The sequence below is a fragment of the Opisthorchis viverrini genome (assembly GCF_000715545.1).
Source record: "Opisthorchis viverrini unplaced genomic scaffold opera_v5_268, whole genome shotgun sequence".
In the NCBI taxonomy this organism is placed as follows: Eukaryota; Metazoa; Platyhelminthes; class Trematoda; order Opisthorchiida; family Opisthorchiidae; genus Opisthorchis; species Opisthorchis viverrini.
The window spans coordinates 209,975-222,744 of record NW_008751926.1 but is presented as its reverse complement, the minus strand read 5'-3'; positions in this window follow the sequence as shown (position 1 = coordinate 222,744).

The window sequence follows — 12,770 nt, the reverse complement described above, 5'->3', positions numbered from 1 at the left end:
GAAAACTAACTTCCATTGGGGTTAAACATTGTTCTTCGCTTGATATTTTTTAAAACTTTCAACTTAGTCTTGTCCTGCAAATGAACTTGGTCTCACCGTATCCGTCGTTTCCGTTTACCAACCAACCAGTCAAAAACACGTGACTAAATCCTTCTGTAAGAGGATATTAAAATTACTTCTTGTTATGGGCAATTTGGAGCCGATGGTATGTAGAAGAAATGTGTGAATTTACCATTTTTGGTGCTCTGAAGTTGTTAATCTCTATCGAATTTCGTGCACTAGAACTCAGGATTCAGTGGTCGTTTAACTCGAGAAAAACAATTTCCAGGTGAAGGGTATCAAGCGAAATCACGCAAAATATGTTATCGATAATGTGCAAGAGTTGTTTGTTTACCATAATAACTTGTCTGGGCACTAACCACTGATATCCAGAAATTTTGACAACACTGGATCCTGGGATCTGAACGAAAGATAACAGGAGAGATTAGCTAGTTCTCAAGCCAGTGGACGGTCCACCCGAATACAGCTTTCGGATTTACGGATTTTCTGAAATTCAGGATTTCACAATTTTGTAACTGAGCGAAAGTTTCCACTCTTGATCCGTTCCTCTTTACTGCTCACACTGTAGGCTAGAGTGAATCGCACTTAAACAGAATGAAAGATATTTTGTGTGCTATTTTTAGACATGTAATGAAACGGTGACCAGGTTCAAAGTCACATAAGATTGATGAGGACCACACCCGGCAGGTCACAAACAGGAAACGATAGTTGGCTGTCTGAAGATGGTTTGTCCTTATTTCATAAATAATCGACCTGAAAACCGGATGAGTAGTTGCTTACTCGGTGAGCGGCAGATCGAACAAAACTGGCAGTCGAGTGTCGGCCAATTGACATTGATACGTAGCAGTGAAACAGGGAACTCCTCACTGCATTTTAGATGCGGGTGTTAGGGAACAAAGTGAAATGATCGTAATGGAACTTATTGAAAAAATCCATGAACACAAAGCATGTCGGTCTCTCTAGTGGTTCTTCAGCAGGCGTTGATGGGTATTGGAGTTTATTTCTACAGAGTCAAGGATAATTCTTTCGTGTTAATTAATTCGCCTCATTTTTGCAACGACCTCCCAATCAAACCATACTTGGTTGATGGACCCGGGTGAGATGAAAAACGTTACTCTCTCTCCCTCTTGAAACTGATACATGTAAAGCTGCCAACATAAAAATAGTTCTGAAAAGGAGAAGAATCGAATGTTCTGAGACTTTTTTTCTTTGGTGAGTCGGTTTCAGCGCACTTAGAGTCATATATAAAAGTGGTAAAGTCATACGATCTTGATTTAAAGGTTTGTGGAACAGACGTTCGAAATGTGTCAAGCAGTGGATTAATTCTGATGTGTCTGTAGCATCTGATCAACTGATGGGCACATCTGGACGTCACAAAAAACGAATTTTGCTACAGACACCTCAACTATACACACGCTGTAAATTATAGGTCAGACAGGACGCAATCGAGTATTTTGACAAACATAATGGGCAAAACCCTCATGTTGGCCGCTCACAGATTTCCGACGACAACCAACGGAAAACAACCCTTGTCGATCTGGTCACTTGAAATCATGAAGGTGCATGCTCGATGAATCCGACCAATTTTAGCGCAGGCACACTAATGCCTCGGTCTAACTTGTACGTATATTGCTTTCAGAATGAAATATGTTTCACTGGTATACTTGTGTGTCATATAGAGTTAGCATTGTTGTTAGACTTTAAACTTGCGGGCTGCTTATTGGTTGTTCAGGTAAATTTTGTCAGAGCTATTAGTCACCAGTATTGTTGATGCATGCTCTCAAGTATAATACACTATATTCATTGATTAATATGCGTAGAAACATTTCAAGTTCTTTGATGTAAATCTAAGGGACTGAGATTGGTGACGAAGAACATTAGGTAATTCTGTACACAGTAGAACATAAATCTGGAATCTAGCTGCATACAATGAAAGCTGAATGGGCCAAGCCAATGGTCCAAACGATGAAGGGTGGCGACTGTCATACCCCAAGAGAGGCCCTCCGAAGTCACGTTATCCCATGGGAAATCCTAGACAAGTGTTTTTCAACTTTTGGGAGATCACTTGAATTCCCTAGCTGGCTCAAGACTTTATTACTCGTGGAAAGGCATCACTTCAACTGAAATACTGAAGGCAAGAAATTTGCATTTTCCAGAAATTTTTTCAACGACAATTTTAAATGACTTGAATGACGGGATGCATATTAGGCAGTCGACCTTTTTTGAGCTATTTGAAGCTATCACAAACGAGTAATTCAGCTGGGTTCCAGGTGAGTCTCTCGAAAACCAAATTAGTTTGTAAATGAGTGTATTTCGCTATTCAAATCCTGTTTAACCTGGTCGTAAAATGGCCGTCACCAACACCCAATATAACGATGGTACATCCTGCAGAAAGAAAACGCATTCACTGTTACCGAGTATCGCGTGACTGACGGTTCATCCGTAAACGGGGACACAATATAAGGATGGAGTAATCAGGTTGTCTCAAGCCATTCAAATTATTCCTGAGTTTGAATTTAGCCAGTTTAAATTTATGAAGGTCAGCACTACACAAAAGTTATTCGGCTATTAATCATTTCCTATGGTTTCGTCCATTACACATAAATAACTGAGTTTTTTCATTCCAGGAGAGAGCACTCATTAACACGAACCGGATTCTTCCGGGTTTGTAGGTCTTAGTTTCATTGTTTTCTGTCGTGTACTTTGCTCGAAACTGTGTGATGTATCTGAGAATGACTGGGTGCTTGTGTATTTGTTGGATTTCATTTGATCTATTATGTCTTGCTGGGACAGAATATTCTCTCAACCGACTCTATGGACAAGCTAGGAGAGAAGCGTGTCACTGTCGTCCCACGCAGTGGACAAAGAATCAGATACTGTACTACAATGCAGTGTAATGTTCTGGCATATTTAACTGAATAGAACTTGGCCACCGTCCGAGAATAGAAGACCAACTAACTGTGTGTTGTCCACGTCTGAGTGTCATACCTGATTACTGCAGGATTTAGAAGAGTATTCACACTACAGGGACGGAATCTAACAGCCCTTCCAAGCTCACATCACCATCGTTTGAACAACTGTCCACCTGTCCTGGTGCAATCATTCTGGTGAGTCCACCCCAAAGAGGGTGAAGCACTGGACCCGAATTTCGCTCGTATTAAAGCTCATCAGCAGTGTATATCATTAGCCGTGACGCCGTTTTTACCCCGCACACTGGCATGTGAGGCCAGCCTGTTATCATCCCTAGGTTGCGCTGGACGCATGTGAATTTTCATGCCTAAACATGTTCACACATGAGTGATGTGATTAGATGACCCGATGCCTCGAACGATGACCAAATAACTGCCCTGAAGGTGTCGAACTATTGGCCCTCCTATCGGGACTTCCTAATCAGGCAGCTCCTGAAGACTGCTGGACTATTTCTGGATTAGTGGCAGCTGGATTTGTAGAATTCAAGCTCACTTCACTCGTCCGAAAGATCGTCCTCTTTCAGTGATTATTGTGTCATGCAACATAGAAAAACTTGTGTTCACTGATATATCTTTGTAATGTACTACTCATAAGGTTGCTGAAAGTCCGTCGACAGCCCAAGACCGGTTTTGCCCACTTTGGGGCTCATCAGGTAGGCACAGTCCCCGGGCTTCCGTCAACCTTATGTCCTACTTGTGTTCACTGATTTTTGGGTGTAACCCTACGTTGCAGTTGACAATGCCGGTCAAGGTGTTCTTTGTTTACGTTAAGAATGCCCAAGTGATCTTCACAAGGTAAAGTCTGTTTTCAGATATCCGTGTGCTAAATATTGTTCGAATTATCAAACTTTCAAACTTGAGAGAAGCGAGGATTCACATGCGCCGAACGATCTACTCCACCTGCTAGTTCTCTTAGGGCAATATAAATTTTGAAGTGTAAAAATTCACAGTGTGACTACAATCTTGTTATTTTTTTAAATCTATCTTTTCCAGTGACAACAACTTTTGAGCACATCTTATGAGATGATTAGGTATAATTTCACGGGTTTCTTTCTGTGGGTTTTTTTTCAACCTTCCGCTGCTTGTAAAGAGAAAATATTTTAGCAGAATGTCCTGCAGACTGAGTAAGAAACACAATGGTAGAATGATGCAAACTCGCGTAATTTAGCCGTACTATTCCATCCGAAGAGTATCCCACCGGAAGAGAGGTAATAAAACTTAGTCTTCCGAACTATGCTTCGAATAGATCGAATAATGTGACCGGTGTTTTCTGTACGCTCTGTTTAATTCTAAAATCCAGAAAATGTTCACTGTGCTAAAGGATGTGATCATCATGTCAGGAACATAACGAGTCAATCCGATGGTTAAGGTAATGGGTGGGTTTATGGCAAGGATTGATGGTAAATAAACCTCGGAGAGCATACAAATGTTGAACTTTGTTCATTGGCCATTTGTACCATATCCATCCACACAAGAACATCACGCAAAAACTTTTTGGCGATGCAATCCATCGTAAACGAAACCTGAGACATTTTTTCGGTCATGGCACATCAAACTGACCCAATTAACCAGTCTGTCATGTAAACGTCCTTTCATCCTCTGCTTTTCGAAATGATGTGCACTGTTTATGCAAAAACACCGTCAGTCTCTTACATCCATCACTTCTCTAATTTCAGTAGTCTTCCTATTTCAGCATCTGTTGAATTTTTCTCAAGGTTCCCTCCAGCATTCTGGTTAGTTAAATTCAGTTAATCATATGGAAACTGGGTTTTTTTCCTCCATTTACACGTACAATAAAAACCGCCTTATTCTGGTTGAGATCGTATAGCTTCCAGTCTGAACGGAAGACCCCACCCCCAACAATATAGCTCATTTCGTCAAAGGACTGGGTGAGAAGAATGCCGGCGCGTTGGTTCTTTAGGCGCTACTTGCCCTACAAAAGATAAAATATGACAGCCATCTTGAAGACGCACTTCATTCACGCCGCGGCCATATGCACTCTAGCCTCGCGGTCGGAATAAGCTGAACCTCAAGGACGTCAGCTTAATGGTATTCGAATCGACAGTCAGCATCGCCCTTAAGGAAATTCGTAAGAGTGAGTATAAAAAGAAACTCCAGCCAAATGCTGCCGCTCCATATCCATGATCTTTTTTAAATCCCGTTAAAAAACGCACAGTTTTAAATCCTCACCCACATCCGATCACATTGGCTTGATGTAAAATTCACACATCCAACAGCAACTCACACATAATTCCCGGGTGTAAGTTGGACGGACAGAGAAGAGCTGCTTTTCTTCGACGTTTCGCTGATGTCATGATTTATTGAATAACTGCGTAGTTGTAACGCCATCTTCACCAAAGGATAAAGTGTTTCTGTGGAAAAATTGATTTGAGAGCTTCGCAACTCAAGCAAATGCGTGGGCTCATGTTTGCTAAGCGAAGCACAGGCCTGTTCACGGAATCCCTTACTCAGTGCAATCTTTGTACCATGGGGTTTTGTCCGATGCAGAGCAGGTTAACAGATTCCAGAATGGCGCCGAATTGCTCACAAATGAGCTAACAAAAGTGGTCAAAGGAACGCACTTTTGCACCCCCGGGGGGTCGCGAGTCTGGGCCCAGTGGTTGACAAAAACAAAACAAAAAGTAACCATAAAAGGAAAAAATTAGGCGATTCCCAGTGCCAACTACATTAATTGGTGACAATGGCGCTGAGTCCGACCGAAATTGGTAGTCTTCCGGTGATTTTTTGGGAGGTGGGAATTGTCGGTGAAATAACGTTCGAGACGCAATAAATCAAGAGTAACATTTACACAATACATACGTTTGAGAGCGCTTCATTAGCTTCCATACGCAAGGAAGCTGCTTTTGATTACGTTTTATATAGCGTTGACTCCAAATATCATGAGTTCTTGGTTGCCAAAATACACTCATTCTCAAATTCAGCTGAATTTCCGTGATTTGAGTCTGCCGTTAGAACTTAATCAGAGTCCATTGGGAGTTTAGTTAGGTCGTAAAGCTCAGAGGAACTCGGGGACCACGATTACCTGATTAGCCTTATGAAGGGTGAACCCAGCCCAAGTGTTCAAGCAGCTCTCTGAGATCCATCAGGGCAACACAAGTTGTGGTTTGCTAACCACTAAATCCGCACTCGTTGATCACAATGAGTTGTGCACAATGAGGTGGGAAGTGGAGATGCTTGTAACTGGAGGCGGTATTTCGTAATACGTCTAAACCAGACAAACCAAATCCGCCAAGCCAAAATATCTTCACCTTTGGTATAGTCAGGCAGTCATTTAACCGAGCAGCCAGCCAAATGGGGTGACTTCAACAGCACGTCCATTCATGTCTACGGCTAAACTCCATACTAGGGAACCGGAACGTGCGTATATCTAGCTGGTTTCATTTTAAAGCATAATATGCCAACAGCTTCACAGTATTTTTTTTAAAGTTGCACGGGCGCATGAGAAACTATCGGAACAGAAGGACCTGCGAGAAACAACAGATACGCCATTTCAATATGGGATGATGCAAATTTCTGTCACTGTTTTGTACCACCAGTATGGAGGCTGACTTTGCCGCACTTCCTAACAATGAGAACGTAAGTAAGCAAAAACAAAAGCTACGGAAGAATGAATACTCTTGTATCCACGACCTGATCACACACACAATACACCGCCGTAGCCTCTAAAGAGTACGTTATTCTCCTGAATACCTAGAGGCGGTGAATGTTATAGCTGAATTGAATGTTTACTAATTATCCTGAATAAGCTGCAATGTTTGCATTAGTATGACCTCGTTTAATGGCATTGCTTGTTTTGTAAACCGATCAGAGGAGAATGAACATACGAGTTTCATGTGGGAATGATAACAGCGAAAGATAAAAACACGCAGTTTAGCATTTGTTCACAAAACCGTACTAGTGACATTCAAATAGTGGAACTCAAAGTAGGCCGGTATGTCAGCTTCTAATTCTGCCTTTTGAAAGAAAGATATCTCCTGAAATCGTTACATAGATATTCACAGTCGCCTTAGCTACCAGCAGAAAAGTAGCGGCGGCTTCTCAACGTCAGACAGTTGACTGACTTGATACGTTTCTGAAGCACTTTGAGGCACAAAACTTGATTAATCTTCTTTAAAGCCGAAAATGACGTCAGGCAACCAGACCTACCAGAATGAGAAGTGCTTAACAGCCTAGAACGCCCTAATAATGGTAAATATTCTCAACCGGCAACTAGCTTCTATGTGATTCTGAAAGTGCACAAATACTGTGCAAGTTTTCGCACTCTGCTGGGTTCATTTCTATAGATACTGATAATATGATAATCAGTAGTTTTAGGGTAGTGGAATTCGCTTACATCGCTAGATGGTTGATTTTTACTTTGATCCCTCAGTGCACGTCAAAGGGGTGGGTACTCGAAACCTGGCTAATGAATCTGGTCCGTCTCAAAGGCTTTCCAACGTGGATCCATGGTGTGTAAACAATTGGACAAGATCATTCGAATAAAGTGGCACTGTTAGACGTGAACAAATAACCAACTAGTAGGTGCCGAATCGGCAGCGACCAGAGATGGCCCCTTCACAGATGGGCTGAGGGGAAAAATAACCTAGGAACCCTCGCATGTTACCTTCCAAATCGACAGCCACATGGCCGTCGAAGAGCTTCAAGTAACCCTGTGAGTAGTCTTCTGTGTGAAAGGATAGTAGATGTGCTTTCACTGTCTTGCACTAGGCAGTCGTCTCCAGTGGCCTCCACTGACACTGGGGAATCATTGACTGTTTGTTTAGGTAATATATTGCTTCCTGAGCAGGTGTAACTCATCGTATGGAGTTAACTCGTCTTTTCACCTTGTTTCTTTGATCACAAATGAACTATTGGGCTAGTTTTGAAGTCAAGTGGAATGTTCTGATCATGAGAACTGTGTATGACAAGTAAAGAAACGCACCCCGTGATTTACTTTTTTCCAGTCTGGCCATCATATCACCATACGCTGGTTTTCGCCGTTTGTGCGAATTGTCCTAAAAGATTTCACCACAGACGGCCTGCGTTTGTTTCCAATAGCGCTTGAATAGATGTCTGTCGTGGTTGAAGTCCATCCCCGCTTCCCGTCTAAGTGAGGTCAGAATATAAATTTTCCAAGATGCCAAAAGTGCCCCAGCATTGTTAGGCTTTCACTGTTTCGGATGTCTTATCCATTCTACGATTATTCGTTCGTCCTATTCTACCTTTCTCTGTGTGCTTTAGACAATTAGATGTAAATTCTATTTTGCTTTCTGACAGTTTTGCTTTTATTATCCTGGATTTTATCCTTGATGTGAAATTCGCCTTGTTGAACTTTTCTGCCTTCAGAATTACTTCCAAACCGCTCAACGATCTCGAAGCGTGTGTGAGACTCATCTTTTCTCCCTGTCTCGGTGAAATCTTCCGTGATATTTATGTCCCCGAGGAGTATATTCCATTGCTTACTGATTGCGAGGTGACTGGCAACCTCGGATTTCGCCAGGTAGATGCTTTAGGTCTGTCTCCCGAGGTTTCTGTAACTACAGCTGAAGTTTTGTATCGAATGGCAGACCGGTAAAATTTAAAACCTGTGAACACAGAATCCATGCATCTGCCCAAAACTACTGTTGAAACTTGCCAGTAGTGTCTGATAAAGTAGTTTGGAGCGCCATACCTGCATCTGATGGAAATTGTCAACAGCCATGGAACAACCACCATCACACGACACTAACAAGGTGCCGACGGCGAAACTTTTACGATCAAATTGTGCATCTCAGCGAACGAACCAAACAAAATTATTATTGAAAAGCATTACAATATTTGTTCACTGTTATTCAGTATTCAAGCAGCATCCAAGACTGCACAAGAGGACACTTTTGGACATTGATTTTTCTAGAATTTCTGTAGAAATGAGGATTTTACATCCGTGTTTGACAGTTTGTAGTCGGTTAGCTTGTGTTTGTCGATTAACAAAGCCCCCTTTGAAGCATACACGCTCTTAGAATCGGTTTAGATCAACATTGACAGTTAAGAAAACTGTGACCAGTGTATTGGCCTACCAAACGTAAGCAGATCTCTCTGCAAGTAGAATTTCTATTGAGGCTAAAATTGTGGCCCAAGTCTGGACGGAGGCTGTGTAAAAAAACAGTGTCTGATTCAAACCCTCGCTGTAAGCTCTGAACTCTTCTGAGCTAAGTGGACTAATTTGTGTTCACACTTGAGAAAAAGTAATAACGACACAAAATTTCAGCGGGGTAAGAAACACATTTTAAATAGTGAGGTTTGACTGTAGCGCTCCTATGGTGCCTAGCTGCCATGCCACACGAAGAAACCACGAGGACCACAATACTGCCTGGTTGCCCAAGCCTGGACAGGATCAGTCGAGAAGCAGAGTTCGGGTTCTGTTCGATAAGTTCGCGCCTTACCCACCGAGCTATGCCGCCTATTCATCACTTAGGAACAACTCTCACGCGGACAATGTTGATATCCTGTGTCATATCAATGTCTGTCATCCCATCTTGTCCCGGCTGATTGTAATCTTACCCCAGTTCCATCAGCGGGTCACAATAAATATCAGTTCCTCTGTGGCTGAGCTGAGACAAACATTGGGAGATTTCGCATGAATTCAAAACTCGAATAACAACTTTTCGACGGAAATTCCGAGCAGGTTTAGTCAAACCGAGATCAATTTTGAATCTACATTTTTCATCAAGAAGTATGTGATCGAGAGAACATGCGATTCATTGGGAGGTTTAGCTATTCGGAACGGTTGAAGCTTTTTGAAGTAATGCGGGTCGTCTAGCGCAGGCAGTTGTTGTGCACACAGTTGTTATTTGCCATGCGATTTCAATGCATCTTATTTGTCTAAATGTATTACGCCAGACAGATAAACCTGTTTACCTAGGATGCGTCGACCTGAATAAGTTTTTCCCTGCGTCTCTCGAAGGCACGCCAGAAATTAGCATTACTGAGATGTTCTTTTCCAAACGGGACTCACTTTTTTTTACCGAGAATGACCTTCAGAATTGAAACTGACTCTTCTTCGGTGTGCATGCACTGTATGAAAGGACGCCGTTAGAATAACAAACCCAGAGTTTCACTGGAGCAGCGACAGTTGCCTCGGAAGAAGTTTCCCGATGTCGTCCACATGATAAATAAGTCAGTTAAATTAGACTGTGATAGTGTCCGAGAATTGGGTGTGCATTCATGCATTTGCTCGCACATATGTTTGCATGTGCACGAGGGACACGTTTTTGCAAAAGTTCGGAACGTACCTAGTTCCCAAGTCCTAAGACATCTCATTTGTTTGCGTCCTCACCGGGGATTGATAACATCAAGTGACCTCGCAAATTTCTAAATCCAAGGACACCACCCAATACTAAAATATATGCTCTCCGGCTTTTGGCCACCAGCAACGAGCCAATTTGGTGAATTTTTTACTTATTGGGGTTACATGAACGAGTTAGCAACTTGGATGCATTGGTCTATCACTCCTGATGGCGAACTAGTTCTACTGCATAATTCAATTCTCGGAAGGTCAAGACTATTGACGTTCTCCTTCGAGAACTGAGCAGCGTTCAAGGCGCAAACAAAGGTATGAGCGTTTGGGAAAAGGGAACAATATTTTGACCACTGGCCGAGAAGAGGACATATGACATAAAAACATATTTCGAAGTTGCAGAGCACGTTCAGTGTCACAGTCTCACAGTCACCGTTCAACATATTCGTATGTATATACTTACTATGAATATATACAGGTCGTTGCAAAACTATACATGCACCACATATCTGTACTCGACAATCTACCGCCCTCTCGCCGAAACATTATCTCATTTTAGGGCGCTCGAAATAATTCGATCCACGCAGAAATTGGTGAAGAGTCCAATTGATTTCCGTCTATTTTGAACTGAACCGAGGAATTTCTCCGCAGATTCAAACGCCAGAACCTGCAGAAAGCAATCATAGTGGTTAACTCAGACAGACTGTCACAACAAGTGATGCGCCGTAGACTGTTTTCAGTGAATTGTTGCACAATAGTCAGTTCGCTGGAGAATAGAAACCCAATGGCTGTTCATCAAACTTTCAACTCTCAACTTTATTTGCAACTACTTGACACAGCATTGCTAAACTGGCACTTGACCATCATACTAGATCATCTGACCAAAACGATTGAGTGCACAGCCAGGCACTCAGCCTACAACCAATTTAAGGAGGAAAGGCCCTCGCTGCGAAGTCGTTTGATAGCAAACACCAACTAAAGACTTACAAACTATTGGACAGGAAAGTAAGTGTCTCATATGCACCTTGTTTTTGAAAACGTAACATCCTTATGCGCCTTCTTGAAATTCCGTGGATTTTCATTAACTGCTACGCAATTGTAAACGAACGCTGAGAAGCAATTCCACAAGTTCCGTAATAAAACCCACGTTCCATAAACATGAGCTGAAGTTACGACAAGACCACATACTAGTCACATACCTCACTAGTAGCATCCACCGTTACGCCAATATAATCTCTGACTAGTTCGATATACAGTCGGTGTTCCTGGATCAGACCATCATACCTAAAGACCTGATATCAGTTCACAAAAGCAAAGAACCTCACATATGTTATCATAGAGGAAACTACTCACAAGGTTGCTGAAAACTCTTCGATAGCCCACGGCCGGTTTCGCCCTTCTTGGGGCTCATCAGATAGGTGCAGTCCCCGAGTTGCCGTCAAACTTATGTTCTACTTGAACCTTGAACTTGATGTTTAGCAACCTTGTGATATCTCGAATATCGTGCCAACTGAATCATGAGGCGGCCTGTATGCGGGAAATTCAGTTGTAGAATATCATAAACGAGAGATTCAGTTGAGTCTCTCGTGAAAACCAAGTTGATTTGCAAATGAGTGTATTTCTCACATATGTTAGCGTATGTGATAGGCGTATAATGGCATGTGTGTCCGTTTACTATCGAAATATAATTGGCCGCGATGGGGACAGACTGCGGTTATCCCGGCGTACCACTAAAAAATTACCCTGTCCAGGATGTAAAAGCCCCAACGCTCAATGAAAATCGGAAAACACTCTGTACAGATATCGTTTTCCGGCGAAACCAAATTCGACACCGACAAGTAATTACCAGTATGATAGTGTCGATTTGATAAACTAAAAGGGCCGACGTTGTATCAACCAGTCCGACTGACTGATGCACAAAGGCATGTGTGTAAGTATGCTACGTTATTTGCATGATTACAAACGGTCATCTTTGTTATCCAGAGTTCTAAGGACGTTCCACGTTTCGTCACTTTAGGTCTATTTGTAGAGTTACAAAGTTACTATTCGTACCTAGTTCCATGGTGTGAGTAGGTTCAGCACTTCCGGAAAGACTTCAGGAGGTCGAATTGGACAGCATGGTAAATAGAACCCGCTCATTCTTTAAATACTTGGCCAGTATCATTATAAAGTAGGTGTTTATAGCATGGGTTGTCAGTAGTTTCTTCCAACCTCTCATTGAAGGAAACAATCTTTTACCGCGACTTGCTTAATTCAGGTCAGTGACACTGGTGGTCGGGTTACCAATCTCTTGTACTTGAGAATCTGTGGTATAAGGCGTTCTATCATCACTCAAACTCAAAACCTGCTCAAGCCTGTGCTCTATCTGGAATGTCAAGCCTTCTGTGGCGGTGGTCGATTAGTCTTCACACAAAGGCCAACGTCAACTCCAGTGTAACTGTTGTGGCGTTTGGCCCTTTATTTTT